The 16,384-nt window shown below is 44.0% G+C and overlaps 1 protein-coding gene across 1 annotated transcript in view; it reads right to left on the bottom strand.

Moving 5' to 3' along the window:
• The window catches only part of MAP3K20 (mitogen-activated protein kinase kinase kinase 20), a 136,422-nt gene extending 129,254 nt beyond the window's left edge, over positions 1-7,168 (bottom strand). Inside the window, exon 1 of the mRNA XM_089519733.1 lies at positions 7,000-7,168. The gene's annotated coding sequence lies outside the window, so the exon portion shown is untranslated. The remainder of the gene's footprint in view (positions 1-6,999) is intronic.
• Positions 7,169-16,384: the final 9,216 nt, after the last annotated feature.

Genomic DNA, 16,384 nt, shown 5'->3' on the forward strand with positions numbered 1-16,384 from the left:
CTGAATAGACTAGAAAGTTGGGCCAAAGCTAACAAAATGAAATTCAACACAGAGAAATGTAAGGTATTGCACTTAGGGCGGAAAAATAAAATGCACAGATATAGGATGGGTGACACCTGGCTGAATGAAACTACGTGTGAAAGGGATCTAGGAGTCCAAGTAGACCACAAGTTGAACATGAGTGAACAGTGTGATGTGGCAGCTAAAAAGGCCAATGCTATTTTAGGCTGCATCAATAGAAGTATAGTCTAGATCAAGAGAAGTAATAGTGCCACTGTATTCTGCTTTGGTCAGGCCCCACCTAGAATACTGTGTCCAGTTCTGGGCGCCACAATTCAGAAAGGACATTGAGAAACTGGAGCGTGTCCAAAGGAGGGCGACAAAAATGGTGAAGGGTCTGGAAACCATACCCTATGAGGAACGACTTAGGGAGCTGGGGATGTTTAGCCTGGAGAAAAGAACGTTAAGAGGTGATATGATAGCCCTGTTTAAATATTTGAAAGGATGTCATATTGAGGAGGGAGCAAGCTTGTTTTCTGCTGCTCCAGAGAACAGGACCCGGAACAATGGATGCAAGCTACAGGAAAAGAGATTCCACCTGAACATTAGGAGGAACTTCCTGACAGTAAGGGCTGTTCGACAGTGGAATGCACTTCCTCGGAAGGTGATAGAGTCTCCTTCCTTGGAGGTCTTTAAACAGAGGCTGGATGGCCATCTGTCAGGGATGCTTTGATTTGGATTTCCTGCATGGCAGGGGGTTGGACTGGATGGCCCTAGTGGTCTCTTCCAACTCTAAGATTCTATGATTCTATGATTCTATGATTTTCAGGGTTATGTTTCTCTTCAAGCTGTCCAACCTGCTGCTATTATTATTTTTTAAAGTATGCCACTTTAAAATATTTACATTTTACTTTAAAATATTCATGTTTTTGTCATTGTCGTTCTCCCATTCTTTCTTGTTAGCTGCTTCAAATAAAATCAAGCAACATGAAATTAATTTAATAATTTGTAATTTGTAAATAAAATATGTAACGATTTTTAAATTATATATCTAATTTAATAATTCTAAATTAAACACTCAGTAGTAGTAGTAGTAGTATCCTGCTTTTCTCCCAAAATTGGTACTCCAGGTGATATACAATTTTAAAAGAACAATACAGCTAAAAACATACAAAAAGTGAACATTAAAATGAAATTAAACTAATCACAAATTAAATTAATCACAGCATTACAACAGTTCAGAACTATACTTAATAAAATGCAATTTTATATGCAAATAAAATGCAGTGGGTTCAAAATAATACAACATATCTTAGCTCATTCTTTAACATCTTTTTAAATCAAAACCCTCTCAAAATAAAATGTTTTCACATAGAAAGATAACAAGGATGGGTAGATTCTAGCCTCCCTTTGGAAGGGAGTTCTAGTATCGGGCGAAGCCACCAAAAAGGTCCTCTAACGCATCCCTACCATGTTTGCAACAGAGGTGAGGCTGAGAGAAGGGTCTCTCCAGATGACCTCAGGGCCTGGGCAGGTTTATATGGAAAGATACAGTCTGCCAGGCAGTCCAGACCTGAGCCACATAGGGCTGTATAGGTCATAACCAGCACTCTGAATTTTTAAATTATATATCTAATTTAATATGAGTGTAAGTTTAAGCAAACAAAATGGCAGCCACTGCAGCTGTTATAAGAGGGGAGTTGTATGGTCCTGTAACCCGTAATAATTACAATAGTTTAATTAGTTTAAATTTTAAAATATAATTTAGTAATTCTTAAATTAAATATTTAATTCAACAGATTTAAATAAAATAAATTAAAATACAGGTTAAAATTTTCAAGTAAAAATAAATAAATGGGGTTAGGGTAAACATTGTGTGTTAAGTTAAATATATAGATGCTTAGGAACAGGTCTACATGAAACCAATCAGTAGGAGTTCTGGATGTTTCATCTCTCCCTTCTGCTTCATTTGTTGTTGTTATTATTACTGTGTGCCTTCAAATCATTTCTGACTTATGGCAACCCTAAAGTGAACCTATCATGGGGTTTCTCAGCAAGATTTGTTCAGAGGGGGTTTTGCCACTGCCTTCCTCTGCGACCTAGAGGGTGCAACTTGCCCAAGGTCACACAGAGGGTTTCCATGGCCGAGCAGAGATTTGAACCCTGGCTTCATGAGTCCCAGTCCAATGCTAAAATCACTATGCCATGCTGGCTATCATACCACACTGATTCCATCCTCTTTTGCTCAGTACACATTTCTGTGTTCTGGACTGGATCACAGGCAGCTTTTATCAAGGTGAGAGTGAGAGACAAATGAGAGATATGTAAGAATGATGCTGAATCTGCCTTGAATCCCATTTTGGGAGAAAGAGAGGCTAAAAATCCAATAAATAAATAAATAAAAATGACTGTCTCAATCACTCTGATGGTCCTAGCACAACCTGTGCATGGATAGGCAAGGGGGCTGGCTGACTAGAGAGACTACAGCTCCAATTCCAACACACCAGGTGACACTGGGCTGTCTTTCAATCTATCCCATGGGGTTCTCTTGAGGGCAACACTGGGAGACGGTGATTTATCCTGCCCTGAGCTCCTTGCAAGAGAGGTGGGATATAATTGCATTAAATGAATAAAGAGGACTTCACGGAGTCCTCCAACATATACAACTTTTACACCTGCAATAGGCAAGATAGCACCCATAGTATTACTACACAACTTTTAAAATGCTAAACAGTGTTTGAAAGTATAGGCATATCAAAAAAAGGAATGTTATGGTCTACTGCTCCCAGCACATGCACACACATACAGTGGCAAATATATGACTTTCCATGCAAATATATTCCATGGAATCCTAGATCAATCACTTCTCTTTAGTCATGTTATCCTAATTTTCATATGAGCCATATAAAGCAATGCAGATAAAGCACTTCAAGGCTAGGCAATAGTTACATAATTAGATCTCTAATTAAACCATTTATTATGTTCATGTGCGATGCCAAATGGAATCTGCAGTCCATCCAATTAATCTGGAGAGAAACACACTCTCCACCTCTTCTTCCCACCCATTTCCAAACTGTACCCACCAGATGTGTTGGACTCCAGATGTGGACTCACACCCCTTCAACCAGCACGGGCCATGTTGACTGTTGATAGTGACATGTAGCCCATTTCTGAGGGGGACCAGCTCTGTCTACTCCAGACAGAGGTTCAAAGGACAAGAAGCAAGCTTCTGGGCTTCAAGGGTAATGCCTACCTGCACTGATGCCTGTTCTGGGACCCTGCACCTATGAGTGCATGTAGTAAGTGACCACTTTCATTTCCCCCAATATTTCTGATAGGGCCCTGTTTCCCTTTCAAGTACCAAAAGTCCAGCACTCTTACCTGGCACCCTACATTTTAATGTTGCACTTCCCTGAGATTTGTTTATGTTGGGCCTACTCACACTACATAATTATGGTGCTGTGATTCCACTTTGACTGCCACAGCAACAGCCCATGGAATCCAGGGATTTGCCATTCTTTTTGTTGTTAACCTTCTGTCTTCTGTCAAGTCCACTTCAACCTATTGTAACCCCATGAATAAGACTTCCAAATCACCCTCTCATCAAAACCTCAGGTCTTGCACACTCAGGGCCATGGCTTCCTCAACTGGGACTATCCACTTGGAATGTGGTCTTCCTCTTTTCCTACTGCTTTTTACCTTACCAAACATTATTGTCTTTTCTAGTGAGTCAGGTCTTCTCATGATATGTCCAAAGTATGACGGTCGCAGTTTAGTCATCACAGCTTCTAGGAAGAGTTCCAGCTTGATTTGCTGTGTGTTTTGTGTGCCTTCAAGTATTTCCAACTTATGACAACCCTAAGGTGAACCTATCATGGGGTTTTCTTGGCAATATTTGTTCACAAGAAGTTTGTCATTGCCTTCCCCTGAGGCTGAAAGAATGTGACTTGCCCAAATGTGAGAATGTGAGTCACCCAGTGGTTTCATGGCAGAGTGGGAACCAAATCCTGGTCTTCAGAGTCAAGGTCCAATGCTCAAACTACTACCCCATGCTAGGACCCATTTATTTATGTTTTTAGCAATCTATGGAATCTGTAGAATTGTTCTCCAGCACCACATCTTGTGATTCGATTTTCTTCCTATCACCTTTCTTCACTGTTCAGCTTTCACAATCAAACTTAGAAATGGGAAATACAATGGCATGGACAATCCTAACTTTAGTATTCAGTGAGGCATCTTCATAGCTGCCCTCCAAAGTCCTAGTCTTCTTCTGATTTCTTGACTGCACTCTCCATTCTAATTGATGACTGAGCCAAGGTATGGGAAATCCTGAACTATTTCAAAGTCTTCATTGTCTCCTTTAAAATTATGTAAATCATCCATGGTCATTACTTTTGTTTTCTTCATATTCAATTGTCAACTTGTCTTTGCACTTTCTTTCTTGACTTTCTTCAGTAATCTTTCCAGGTCTTTGCAATTTTCTGCTAGTAGTACAGTGTCATCTGCATATCGTAAATTGTTGTTCAATTTGCAGTTGAGAGAGAGGCCTTCAGGCTCCTCAGTCAGGGAGCTCCTCTGGGGCCTCCGACCAAACTGCAAACACCAAGATTCAGCTGGATGTTGCCATAGCAGTTAAAGTGGAATCACACTTCTATATTTGCATAGTGTGAATGGGTCCTCATGTCCCAATTATGCTCAAGCGCACCTAAAATACACTCAACAAGGCTGCCAACACTGTAAGTTCAGAGTTATCTGACATATGCACTTCAAGCCATTCTAAATGTTCCTTAAAAGGCAGGAGTGTGTTCTTCATAAACACTCTTGGATAAAAACGAACTAGTTTCTAGAGATATAACTTTGGAAAGCATTGTTTTATTTTGTTTTGTTTTCCAAAAGCAAGGTCAAATACCAGAGGTATTTTTTCCCTTGTGTATTTGGCTTTTTATTTTTATTAATATGCATTCTGGTTGTTGGCCTAAAGCCTATTCCCTCCCATAGGAAGGATGTCAGGAAAGGGACAGAAAATCTAAGAACTTTTCTGTGTAACTCAGGCAGAAGGACTGGAAATGCCAGAAACTAGGATGATGATACAGGTCATTAATCAGCCCATGGGGTGGGGTTGCATAGGTACACCTAATTCTGAAACAGGCAGCAAAACCAGGGACTGCTGGAATACTTTCCCCCCAGTCTTTAGAGCAAGTTGCCTGGTGTGTGCATATGCATGTCCTTAACACACATTAAGGAATTTATCACACAAAAGAGATCAGGAGTTTATCCTGTGAATATCCTGGAAAAAATATATAATTATGTGAAATGATTTCACACAAAATCCACCATTAAAGTGGTCACAAAGAAGCATCTTTTTACTTTTGGGATTTCAGCGACATTGCATTTCCAATACTGCTTTACCGGCGTGTGTGATAATCAATTGTGCAATTACTTGCCATTTTTGCTTTATTTGCGGGGTGCTTTAAATGTGCTTTAATCTCTCTTTAATGCCAAAATTAGCCCCAGTGTGATAAACTCGTAAGAGCCATAAAAGGTGATGAGAGTTTGTTGTTTGTTACTGTGGGCTCCCAAGTCATTTTCAACTTACGGAGTCCCTAAGGCAAGCCTGTTGTAGGATTTTCTTGCCAAGATTCTTCCTGCCAAAGGATTCAAGGGGGGGGGGGGGGAGTTGCCCTTGCCATCCTGAGGCTGACAGAGGAGTTTATCACCTGGGAGGAATTTCTCTTAATTTCGAATGAAAAGAAAGTGGGGCCAGAACGCATTTACGTGAATTCAGTAGTTCAGCAAATTTACGTGAATTCGAATTGCATTCAAACTGACTTCCCATTGCCTGAAAATAGCTTGCCATTGCCCAAAATTGCGTGTGATCACCTCTCACACAATAATGTGAAACCCCATGATTGTGTTCAGACTGACTTCCCATTGCCCGAAATTGTGTATGGTAGTCTATCACGCAATAACGTTAAACCCCATGATTGCATTTGGATTGCCATTGGATTATACTTCCAATTTCCCTTGTCGAATAATGTCCAGAGTGTGATTTCCACATCAAACTCTATGATGGGAGTTGGTTGTTGTCATAATCCAAAGCTCAAACCATTACTCTGTGTTGAGAGTTGGTTCTTGCAGGCCTTCAAGTCGTTTCCGACTTACGGCGACCCTAAGGAGAACCTATATCATGGGGCTTTCTTGGCAAGATTTGTTCAGAGAGTGCTTTGCCCTTGCCTCCCCCTGGGGCTGAGAGAGTATGACTTGCCCAAGGTCACCCAGTGGGTTTCATGGCCGGACTGGGATTTCAACCTTGGTCTTCAGGGTCAGAGTCCAGCACTCAACCCACTACTATGCCTTGCGCAAAAGTGTTCCAGCCAGGAGGCTTCCCAGAATAGGAAACGCTCCTTTCCAACTTGTTCCAACTTATATACAATTCTTGGCGGGCAACGCGACCAAGAAGGGAGACGAAGAAAGAGAGGGGAAGGGACCAGCTAGGACCCCAAAATGGAGGACCTCGGAGGACAGCCCCCCCCCCCCCATACAAAGCTCCAAAGACTCCCTATAAAAGCTCAGCCCTGGTTCTGAGTCAGGCACAAAAAAAGTGGAGAGGAGGCCCTTCCAGGAAAAGGGAGGGCAGGAGGACCCAGGATGAAAAAGCCCTGGGAACATTGCTATTTAGTGCGTGCTTCTTTAGCCATGCTCAAAATGGGAGACAGGGCCAGAGCTTAAAGAAAATAAGAAAACAAAACACCACTCCTAGAAATATCAACCCATGCTTCTGCTCAAAATGGAGGAGGGCATTTGGGGGAATCCCTCCTGGGCAGAAGGCTGACATGGAGGACAGGTCCTGGAAAAGGAGGGAAACCTGTCTGGCCCCCTGCCCTGCGCAGACCCACTCCTGCCCTCCAGCTGGGCGCCTAAGGGCCCCCTCTTCTCTGCCCCCCACACCCCCCGAGCCCTTTCAGAAAGCCCCCCCCCGCCCAGCAGGCAGCCCCTTACCTTGCTCTAGGGAGGCAGCGGGGATGGAGGCGGCCAGGAGCCCCCCACCTTGCTTTCCAGCCGCCGCCTCCTCTTCCTCCTGGCTTTGCGGTGGGGTGCGTGGGTCTGGGTGTTGTTGGGGCAGTTGTGGGTCTGGTTAATGTCCACAGAGCCCAATTAGCCGGCAGCCTCTGGGAGGAGGAAGAGGAGAGAGGAGGAGGAGGAGAAGGGGCCGCCCCACACCGCCCTGCCCTGGCTGGCTTTCCCCTCCCTTGGCAAGATGGGCTCTTTCTCTCCTCTTCCTCCCTCCCAAGTCCTTCAAGGGCCCTCAAAATGAGAGAAGGGGGCGCAAAACCGTAGACACTTATAGACACAACTTTCCATTCCCAATCTGAGTGTATACAAAGTATTTAGAAAGCACTGGGGAAGGCAGACTTCTGCAGCACAAGGGTTATTATACACACACACACACTGTGTGTGTGTGTGTGTGTGTGTGTGTGTGTGTGTGTGTGTGTGGACATTTCTACACATGGCTTCTCTTCTTCTTCATGCTCCATACTGAGGACCTCAGGAGTCAGGGTGGCACCTGCCCTCCATTTCAGCCTTCCTGCCCAAGGGGGAATTCCCAAACATCCCCCATTTTGAGCAGGGCTAAGAAGCACAAACTTATATTTATATAGGTGTTTTAGCAAGTACATTTCTATGCCACTTGTCAGTGTACAACGTTTAAGCCAATTGCCCCCAATAAGCTGGCTACTCATTTTAGCAACCTATGGAAGGATGCCAGGCTGAGTCGACCCTGAGCCCCAGCTGGTATTGAACTCACAACCTTTTGGTTTGTGAGTGAGTGGCTGCAGGGCAGGCTTTTAACCTTTCGAGCTTTTATTTGGCATTTGTCCTCCATTTGTTTTGAATGTCCTCCATACTGTGGTGCCTTCTGTGAGGTGAGGAGGACATACCTGGTCTTCCTGTCTCATGAGGAGAAGGGGAGAAGTGTGAGGAGTAGGGCTGGAGTGAGAGTAGAGGGGTCTCTTCTCCCTCTCACACTCAAGGGGACCAGATGTGGTCCTCCTTTTTCCATTACCCGTCCTCCATTTCAGTCTTCTGTCCAGGAAGCACTTCAAAGTGTCCTCCATTTTGAGCATAAGAAGCAAAGATTTACATTTATATGAGTGTTTTTAGCTTGTATTTGGGAATGTCCTCCATTTTTCTTGAATGCCTTCCATTTGGCAATGCATTATCCTCCTTTACAGTTAAGATATCTGATTTCTCTGGTGACTCCCTCTTTCTTCTCTCTCTCTCTCAGTGCTACATACAAACACAGAAAAAACAACAAGAAGAGTAAAATACCCAGAAGAATGAAGTCAAACTTCTTTATGATCTCTGGTGGAGTTCACATAGAAAATGTTGTTGTGCCTTGAAGTAATTTCTGACTTATGGCAACCCTATCATGGGGTTTTCTTGTTTCTTCAGTGGGGATTTGCTATTGCCATCTTCTGAGGCTGAGAGAGTGTAACTTGCCCAACATCACCCAGTGGGTTTATATGGCCAAATTAGGATTCATTACCGTCGCAGTCCAGAAATCAAACCACTACACTGTGCTGGCTCTAATAAGAAAATAAAAGAAAGGACATTCATTTTAGATCGTAAAGACCATGCGTGGTATAATGGTTTGAACATTAGGCTAAGACTTTGGAGAGTAGGGTTTGAATCCCACCTCTGCTGTGGAAATCCCTAAAGTAAACCTCTATCTCAGCCTCAGAGGAAGGCAATGGCAACCCCCTTCTAAAGAAATTGGACAATAAAACCCCACTTTAGGGTCACCATAAGTCAGAACCTACTTGAAGGCACACAGCAACAATAAGAGCCCAGGCAGGAGAAATGCCAGAGACTGAGCTGCCTATGTGTAGCACACAGAGATTTTAATAAGAATAGGCTGGTACGTCTGACATAGCTTTGCATGGAAAACTTCAAAATCAGTCTCTTTGGAGTCAAAATGCCATGGGGATTTTATATTTGCTGAAAACATGCTGTTAAGATAATCCTGTTTCTAACTAAATTCCACCTTTCATAAGGCATGTGTGTGTGTATATATATGTGTGTGTGTGTGTGTGTTTTCAAGTTGCCCTATTGACTTATGGCAGCACCATCAGTTTCACAAGGTTTTCTCAAGCAAAGGCTTGAGAGATGATTTTGCCAGTTCCCTCCTTGGAAATATAGCCTCCAGCACCTGGCATTCTTTGGGGGGTTTCCCATGCAAGTACTAACCAGGGCTGACCCTATTTAGCTTCCAGGATCAGATGGATTCTGGTGCCTTAGGGTATTTAGGCCCTTTGAAAAGTCTTTGTAGTTGCTTTATGCCTTCAGGTCATTTCTAACTTATGGCAACCCTATGGCTATCCTGGGGTTTTCTTGGCAAGATTAGTTCAAAGGAGATTTGCCACTGCCTTTCCCCGAAGCTGAGAGAGTGTGATTTGCCCAAGGTCATTCAAAAGGTCTCCATGACAGAGCAGGGAGTCCAACACTCAAACTACTACACAATTCTCTCTCGCTTGATGGCCCTTATTATGGCCTAAATCCAGCTCTTAGACCCATGAAACCAGAATGGACAAAGTATGTGGCCCACAGATCCCACCTTTGCATCATCTGTTGGTCCCACAAGTCCCTCTTCAATTACTGTTACTTAGATCTACTGCAATAAATGTAACTTTAGTTACAGTACACTACATTCCAAAACACACTGCAGAAATAATCCTGTTTGAGACTGCTTTAACTACCCTGGCTCAGCGCTAGGGAATCCTGGTAACTGTAGTTTTGTGAGACATTTGGCCTTCTCTATCAGATAACTCTAGTGCCACAACAAACTTCAGTTCCCAGGATTCCCTAGTATTGAGCTAGATCAGTTAAAGCAGCCTCAAACTGGATTATTTCTGCACTTTGTTTTAGACCTATATCTCATTCATTTCAATGGGTCTACTCGAGGTAAAACTAACAATGGATTTGCATGGTCTCTATTCCACTGGGAAACTCTGCTAAACATGGCTTAAAGTGAATAATCTGCTCCCCAACACCAAAAAACAAACAAACAAAAAAAAAACCCTCACTTAAACTGCAACTGCAATCTAACAGAGTCAACACTGAAGCAGCCTTACTATATGCAGGACTGCAGCCAAATCCAATACAATAAATGCAACAGCCGAAACTAAAACAATTCAAACACAGAAGACTAATTTCTGAGAAACCTTTTTGTTTCTAGAGAGAAAGAGACCGCAAAAATCAGGCGACAAGGAAGATAACAGATGCCCTGGAATGAACAGGAACTATAAATGATCCCACACTTTCAGAGTTCCCATTCATTCCTATGGGAACAGCCGACAAGAACTTCCTGGTAGGTTCTGCCTGCTGGCTTCCATCCAGCAGGTACATGATTGCACTATTTTTCAAGCAGGTGTGTGTGTGTGTGTGTGCGTGCGTGTGTGTGCACTCTATTCCAGAAGGGATCCCACATTTTAAGAATGAAGGAAAAAGAAAAAACAATAATGCTCCATATCATACAGGGGATGCATATTTTTCCCAATTCTGAAGAAACCCTCTCTCAACCCCTCTTCTTTGTCTAGCTATCGTCCAATTTCTCTTCTTCCTTTTCTTTCTAACATCCTGGAACCGGTCGTTTATTCCCGCTGTATTGAGTTTCTTGAAGCCAATTCCATCCTGGACCCTTTCCAGTCTGGCTTCTGCCCACGGCACTCTACAGAGACAGCCCTCACCAAGATCTCAAATGATCTCTTGCGGGCCAAGGCAAACGGCCTCTACTCTATTCTCATTCTTCTTGATTTGTCTGCGGCCTTCGACACTGTGGATCACTGTCTCCTGGTTGATCTACTTTCTGACCTTGGGTTCTCCAACTCTGCTCTCGACTGGTATAAATCTTACTTGTCAGATAGATCTTTTACTGTAGTTACAGGTGTTCAAACTTCATCCTCTGTTCCCCTATCTGTTGGAGTTCCCCAGGGCTCTGTCTTGGGTCCCCTTTTTTTCTCTCGATACACACTGTCCCTAGTTTTTTTGGTTTCTCCTATCATCTGTATGCCAGTGACACTCAGCTGTAACTCTTCACCCCTGACATTTCAATGGGGATTTGAACAGCAAGCTTCTTCTTGTCTGACTGCCATCTCTCAGTGGATGCAGCTTCGGCACTTGAAGCTCAACATGTCTAAGACTGAGCTTCTTGTCTTTCCACCTAAACCCACCCTTCACTATTCCTTTTTTGTTTCTGTCAACGACACTTCTATTCAGCCGGTTCAACAAGCCCACAGTCTTGGCTTCATTTTTTACTCTTCTCTGTCGTTTATCCCCCAGATCCAGGCCACCGCCAAGGCCTGTAGATTCTTTCTCCACAACATTGTCAAGATCCGTCCATTCCTCTCAGCCTCTACTGCCAAGACTCTGCTTCATGCCCTAGTGGTATCGCGACTAGATTATTTTAACCTTCTTCTGACAGGGCTTCCTCTCTCACATACCCCAGGGATAAGAGAATCTCAAACATTTAGATATTTGAATATGCAGTTATCTCCATATATACTCTCAACATAAAAAGAAAATGGTGATATTATGTTTGCCAGATGAAATTGCTAAAATAACTATCCTCCAATTTGTTCCACCCTCTGATTACATCCCATTCTAATTTGGGATGCAGCACACAGGTTCCAAAAAAACAAAACAAAAACCCACAATTTTCCCCTAGAACTGCAAAGAAAAGTTGCATTATAAAGTCTTCAAGTGTCTAAAAGAAGTGTTTTCACCACAAAAATTGAGAAATGTTGTGTGTTCAAACAGGACTGTGATTGAGTCAAAGACAAATTATTTTGCAAGTGTAGATTCAATCTGAAATAGCAAGTAGGTTCTGATTTCTAAATCCATCCTAATGACAGAACAGCTTTTGTCAGGTAAATTTGGAGAGACTTATTTCTCCTCCCCACGCAGCTCCATGCCTACTCTCATTGTAGTACACTGGAGTACATTGGATGGCCCCTGGACCACAGGGGAGGGCTGCAAGGGGGAATAAAGAAAAGTCCTCTTGTGAAAGCATAAATCCAATGTTAGATTTCCATCAAAGGGGCAGAAGCATCAATAGAGAGGTGCAGTGGTGTCACAAGGGGGTGAGAGAAAGGAGAGGCCCCAGAGGTTTTTTCAAAATATTTAAATTATTTAAAACCATGATATTTTACCAAATTTTCACTTTAGCTACATGAATCTATGTGTATATTCTGTGTATGTGATATTGTAATTTAAGGGTATAATTTTAGTTTGGCTAGTTGTTTATGTCACAATTATTACCATTACATTCTATGATATATAGGAATGATGATTTATAAGAAATTAGTACAAAAACATTACTAAGGATTCTGTATGGTGTAGTATGGGAGGAGGTCAGTGTGTGGGGTGTGTGTGACACCATGGGTTACCACACCTGGTGACACGGACCCTAGGGACGTCACTGGAGAGGTGTGGAGCGTGCAAGCCATACCACTCCCTATGAGGGGATGACACCACTGCTCCCAAAACATCTGCCTTTTGACAGAGACAGGCTGTGGAGATTGTTTGCGTCTCTTTAAATTGCTGGAGCTCAGTGGAAGAGATGTTATGACTGGGATAAGGATCAGTGGGAAGAGAAAGGAGAGACCACAGGGTGTTTTTTAAAAAAAATAAATTAAAAATTTTAAATTTTAAACGTTTACATTTTTTAAAAACTTTCTTTAAAACACCACAGTTTACCAAATTTTCACTTTAATCACATGAAACTATGTATATGTAAATACATTTTGGTGGTGCATATGATATTGTATTTTAAAGGTATAATTTTAATTTTGTTAGTTGTTTATGTCACAACTATTGCCATTAGATTCAGTGATACAAGGAAATCACGATATATGAGTAACATTAGTACAAAAATGTAACTAAGGGTTCTGCATTGGGTGGTGTGGGAGAAGATAAATGGGAAGAGGTGACACCGTAAGTTACTGCACCAGGTGACAACAACCCTAGTTATGGTACTGCAGAAGCTGGAACCTAGGGTGCATCTACACTGTAGAAATAATACAATTTGACACCACTTTAACCGCCAGGAATCTATCGTACAGAATCCTGGGTTTTATATTTTTGTGAGATAGCAGCACACTTTGACAGAGAGGGCTAAAAACCTTGTAAAACTATATGTCCCAGGATACCATAGGCTGGAGTTACAGCATTTGAAGTATTGTAGTGTCAAACTGCATCATTTAAGAGCTTATGGAGTGGCAATACGTGCAGCAAAGAACTCCTTCTATGCTGCACGTATTGCGTCCGCAGAGTCGCGTCCTGCAGAGCTGTTCAGGGTTGTGAGGGAGCTAATTCGGCTCCCTCCCACTCTGAGCCCTATTTTGGAACCATCAAAAGCCTGCTGCGACGATTTTAACAACTTCTTTGCGGATAAAATCTCTCGGGTAAGGGCTGATCTCGACGCCAGTTTTTGTGCAGATCCTATAGGAGAGGTATCCGAAGCGTCCGCGCTCCCTGTTGTACTGGATCACTTTGAGTTTGTTAGTACCGATGAAGTGGACAGGATCCTCCGAAGTGTTAGGAGGACGACTTGCTCTCTTGATCCCTGTCCCTCATGGTTGGCAGCTCAGGGGGGAGATGTGGTGCGACTAATGTTGCACCACATAATTAATACATCTCTAAGTGAGGGCCAGTTTCCATCTAAATTAAAATCAGCAGTGGTTAAACCCCTGCTAAAGAAGCCCTCCTTAGACCCCCTGCTTCATAATAATTATAGACCAATCTCGCTGCTACCTTTTTTAGGGAAGGTGATCGAGAGAGCAGTCGCCCTCCAGCTTCAGTCGATCTTGGACGACACCGATTTTCTGGACCCATTTCAAACTGGCTTCCGGGCGGGCTATGGAGTTGAGACTGCCATGGTCGCCTTAGTTGATGATCTCCGTCTGGGCATGGACAGGGGGAGCGTGTCCCTGTTAGTGCTTTTGGACATCTCAGCGGCCTTCGATACCATTGACCATGGTATCCTTCTGGGACGCCTGAGGGAGTTGGGAATTGGGGGCACTGCTTTGCAGTGGTTCCGTTCCTACCTCTCGGGTAGATCCCAGATGGTGGAGCTGGGGGACTGTCGCTCCGATAGGAGGGCACTGACATCTGGTGTCCCTCAGGGAGCGATTTTGTCCCCTATGCTATTCAACATTTACATGAAGCCGCTGGGAGAGATCATCCGGAGACATGGGGCGCGGTGTTATCAGTACGCTGATGACACCCAGATAATTTTCTCTATGTCTCCGACTGATGCAGTAACTAAGGTTGGCATCTCTCCTCTTGATGCCTGCTTGGCGTCAGTAATGGGCTGGATGAGGGAGAACAAACTCAGTGTGAATCCAGGGAAAACGGAAGTACTGGTGATAGGCTCCCCGGTTCCTGGTGGTGAGATTTGTCACCCGGCCCTGAACGGGGTCACGCTCCCCCTGAAGGACTCGGTGCGCAGCTTGGGAGTACTCCTTGATTCGTCACTCCAGCTGACTTCTCAGGTGGATGCGATGGTCAGGAGTGCCTGTTATCAGCTTCGGCTGATACGCCAGCTGCGTCCCTACCTGGACCGAAAGGACCTAGAATCTGTTGTACATGCTTTGGTAACCTCTCGATTGGATTTCTGCAATGCGCTCTACATGGGGCAACCCTTGTACCAAACTCGGAAGCTGCAATTAGTGCAGAATATGGCAGCCAGATTGGTCACTGGTAGTTCCAGGTCGGACCATATAACACCTATTTTAAAAGATCTTCACTGGCTGCCTATTCGCTTCCGGGCTCAATACAAGGTGTTGGTTTTGACCTATAAAGCCCTAAATGGCTTGGGCCCAGGGTACTTGGAGGACCGCCTCTCCCCACACAATCCACCCCGCACACTCAGAACATCTGGGACCAAATTGTTGGAGGTCCCTAGGTCTAATTTGACTCGGACCTCACAGAGGGCTTTTACCACTGCTGCCCCGGTACTTTGGAATAAGCTCCCTGCAGAGCTTCGCTCCGCCGCCTCGTTAGATGTTTTTAAAAAACAGCTGAAAACATATCTATTCCGGCTGGCCTTCCCACCTTAAATTGTTTGTCTGTTTTTCCTGCCCCTTCCTGTTTCCTTGACCCTGGATTGATGATTCTTTCTGCATTTTTCTATTGTCCCTGTCAGATGTATTTTTTATTTATCGTTTTCCTGTTCCTGTTTTGTAATAATGGTTTTAATTGCTGATTGAATTTTATCTATATTGTAATGTTTTTATAATTCTGTAAGCCGCCCTGATCATTCCTTGGAAGGGCGGGGTATAAATAAAATTTATTTATTTATTTATTTATTTATTTATATGCACCCAAAATATTATTATTATTATTATTATTATTATTATTATTATTAACCTTTATTTATAAAGCACTGAAAATTTACACAGCGCTGTACATACAATATTTTAATTAGACAGCTCCCTGCCCTCAGGCTTACAATCTAAAAGACACGACACAAAGGGAGAAGGGAGTGGTGGTGGGGAATGGGATCAGGTCCAGCAGTTCTTCTCTACCTCCAAGGGCTGGACCAAGGGAGATGGACTGGAGGGAGGGCTTGGCTTCTTAATGGATAGTTAAAACAAGGCATCCTGGGGCAGAGAGGGGCTCACCTCTGGGAACGTTTCGCTAAACAATATAGTCTTTAACTCAGTTTTAAAACTGGGTAGAGAAGTGATGAGGTGTGCACGTGGTGGAAGAAGGTTCCAGAAGTAAGGAGCAGCAAGTGAGAAGGGACGAATCTGGGAGGGGGCAGTGGCAATCCTACGCTGGGACAGGAGATCTTGACTACCAGAGCGGAGGGTACGAGTAGGAACTTCTGAGAAAGAAGTTCAGACAAGTAAGGAGGGGCCAGTGGAGGGCTTTGAAAGTCACACACTCGCGTCCTCCATTGTGCTGCCTCTCTCCTTCTGCCCCGGCCTCCTTCTAACGTAGGCCTGCCGGGGCAGAGAAGCAGAAGGAGGTCGGGCAGCAGCATGGAGGAGGAGGAAGAGGCAGAGGAAGAGGAGGAGGAGGACTGGAGAGGGCTGCTGCTGCTGCCTCCACCACTGTCACCACTGCCAGACACCAGACACTAGCAACCAGGTACACAGGGAGGCCGGGTGGGGGGGGGGGAGGGAGGGAAAGGAGGAGGAGGAGGAGGAAGAGGAGGAGGCAACGATCCAAGGGTGGCAGTGGAGAGGGACACATGGATTGGATGCTACCCTGGATCGCTGAAAGGGGGAGAGGGAGAAGGAAAGGGATGGCTGCTTGTCTTCCCCAATGGGAACGACAAGAGTGCCAAGGGAAAACCCCGATTCTAAACAGGCCCCCTTTT

This window comes from Sceloporus occidentalis, unplaced genomic scaffold (genome assembly GCF_023333645.1).
Source record: "Sceloporus occidentalis isolate IW3139 unplaced genomic scaffold, rSceOcc1.0.p SCAF_4, whole genome shotgun sequence".
NCBI lineage: Eukaryota > Metazoa > Chordata > Lepidosauria > Squamata > Phrynosomatidae > Sceloporus > Sceloporus occidentalis.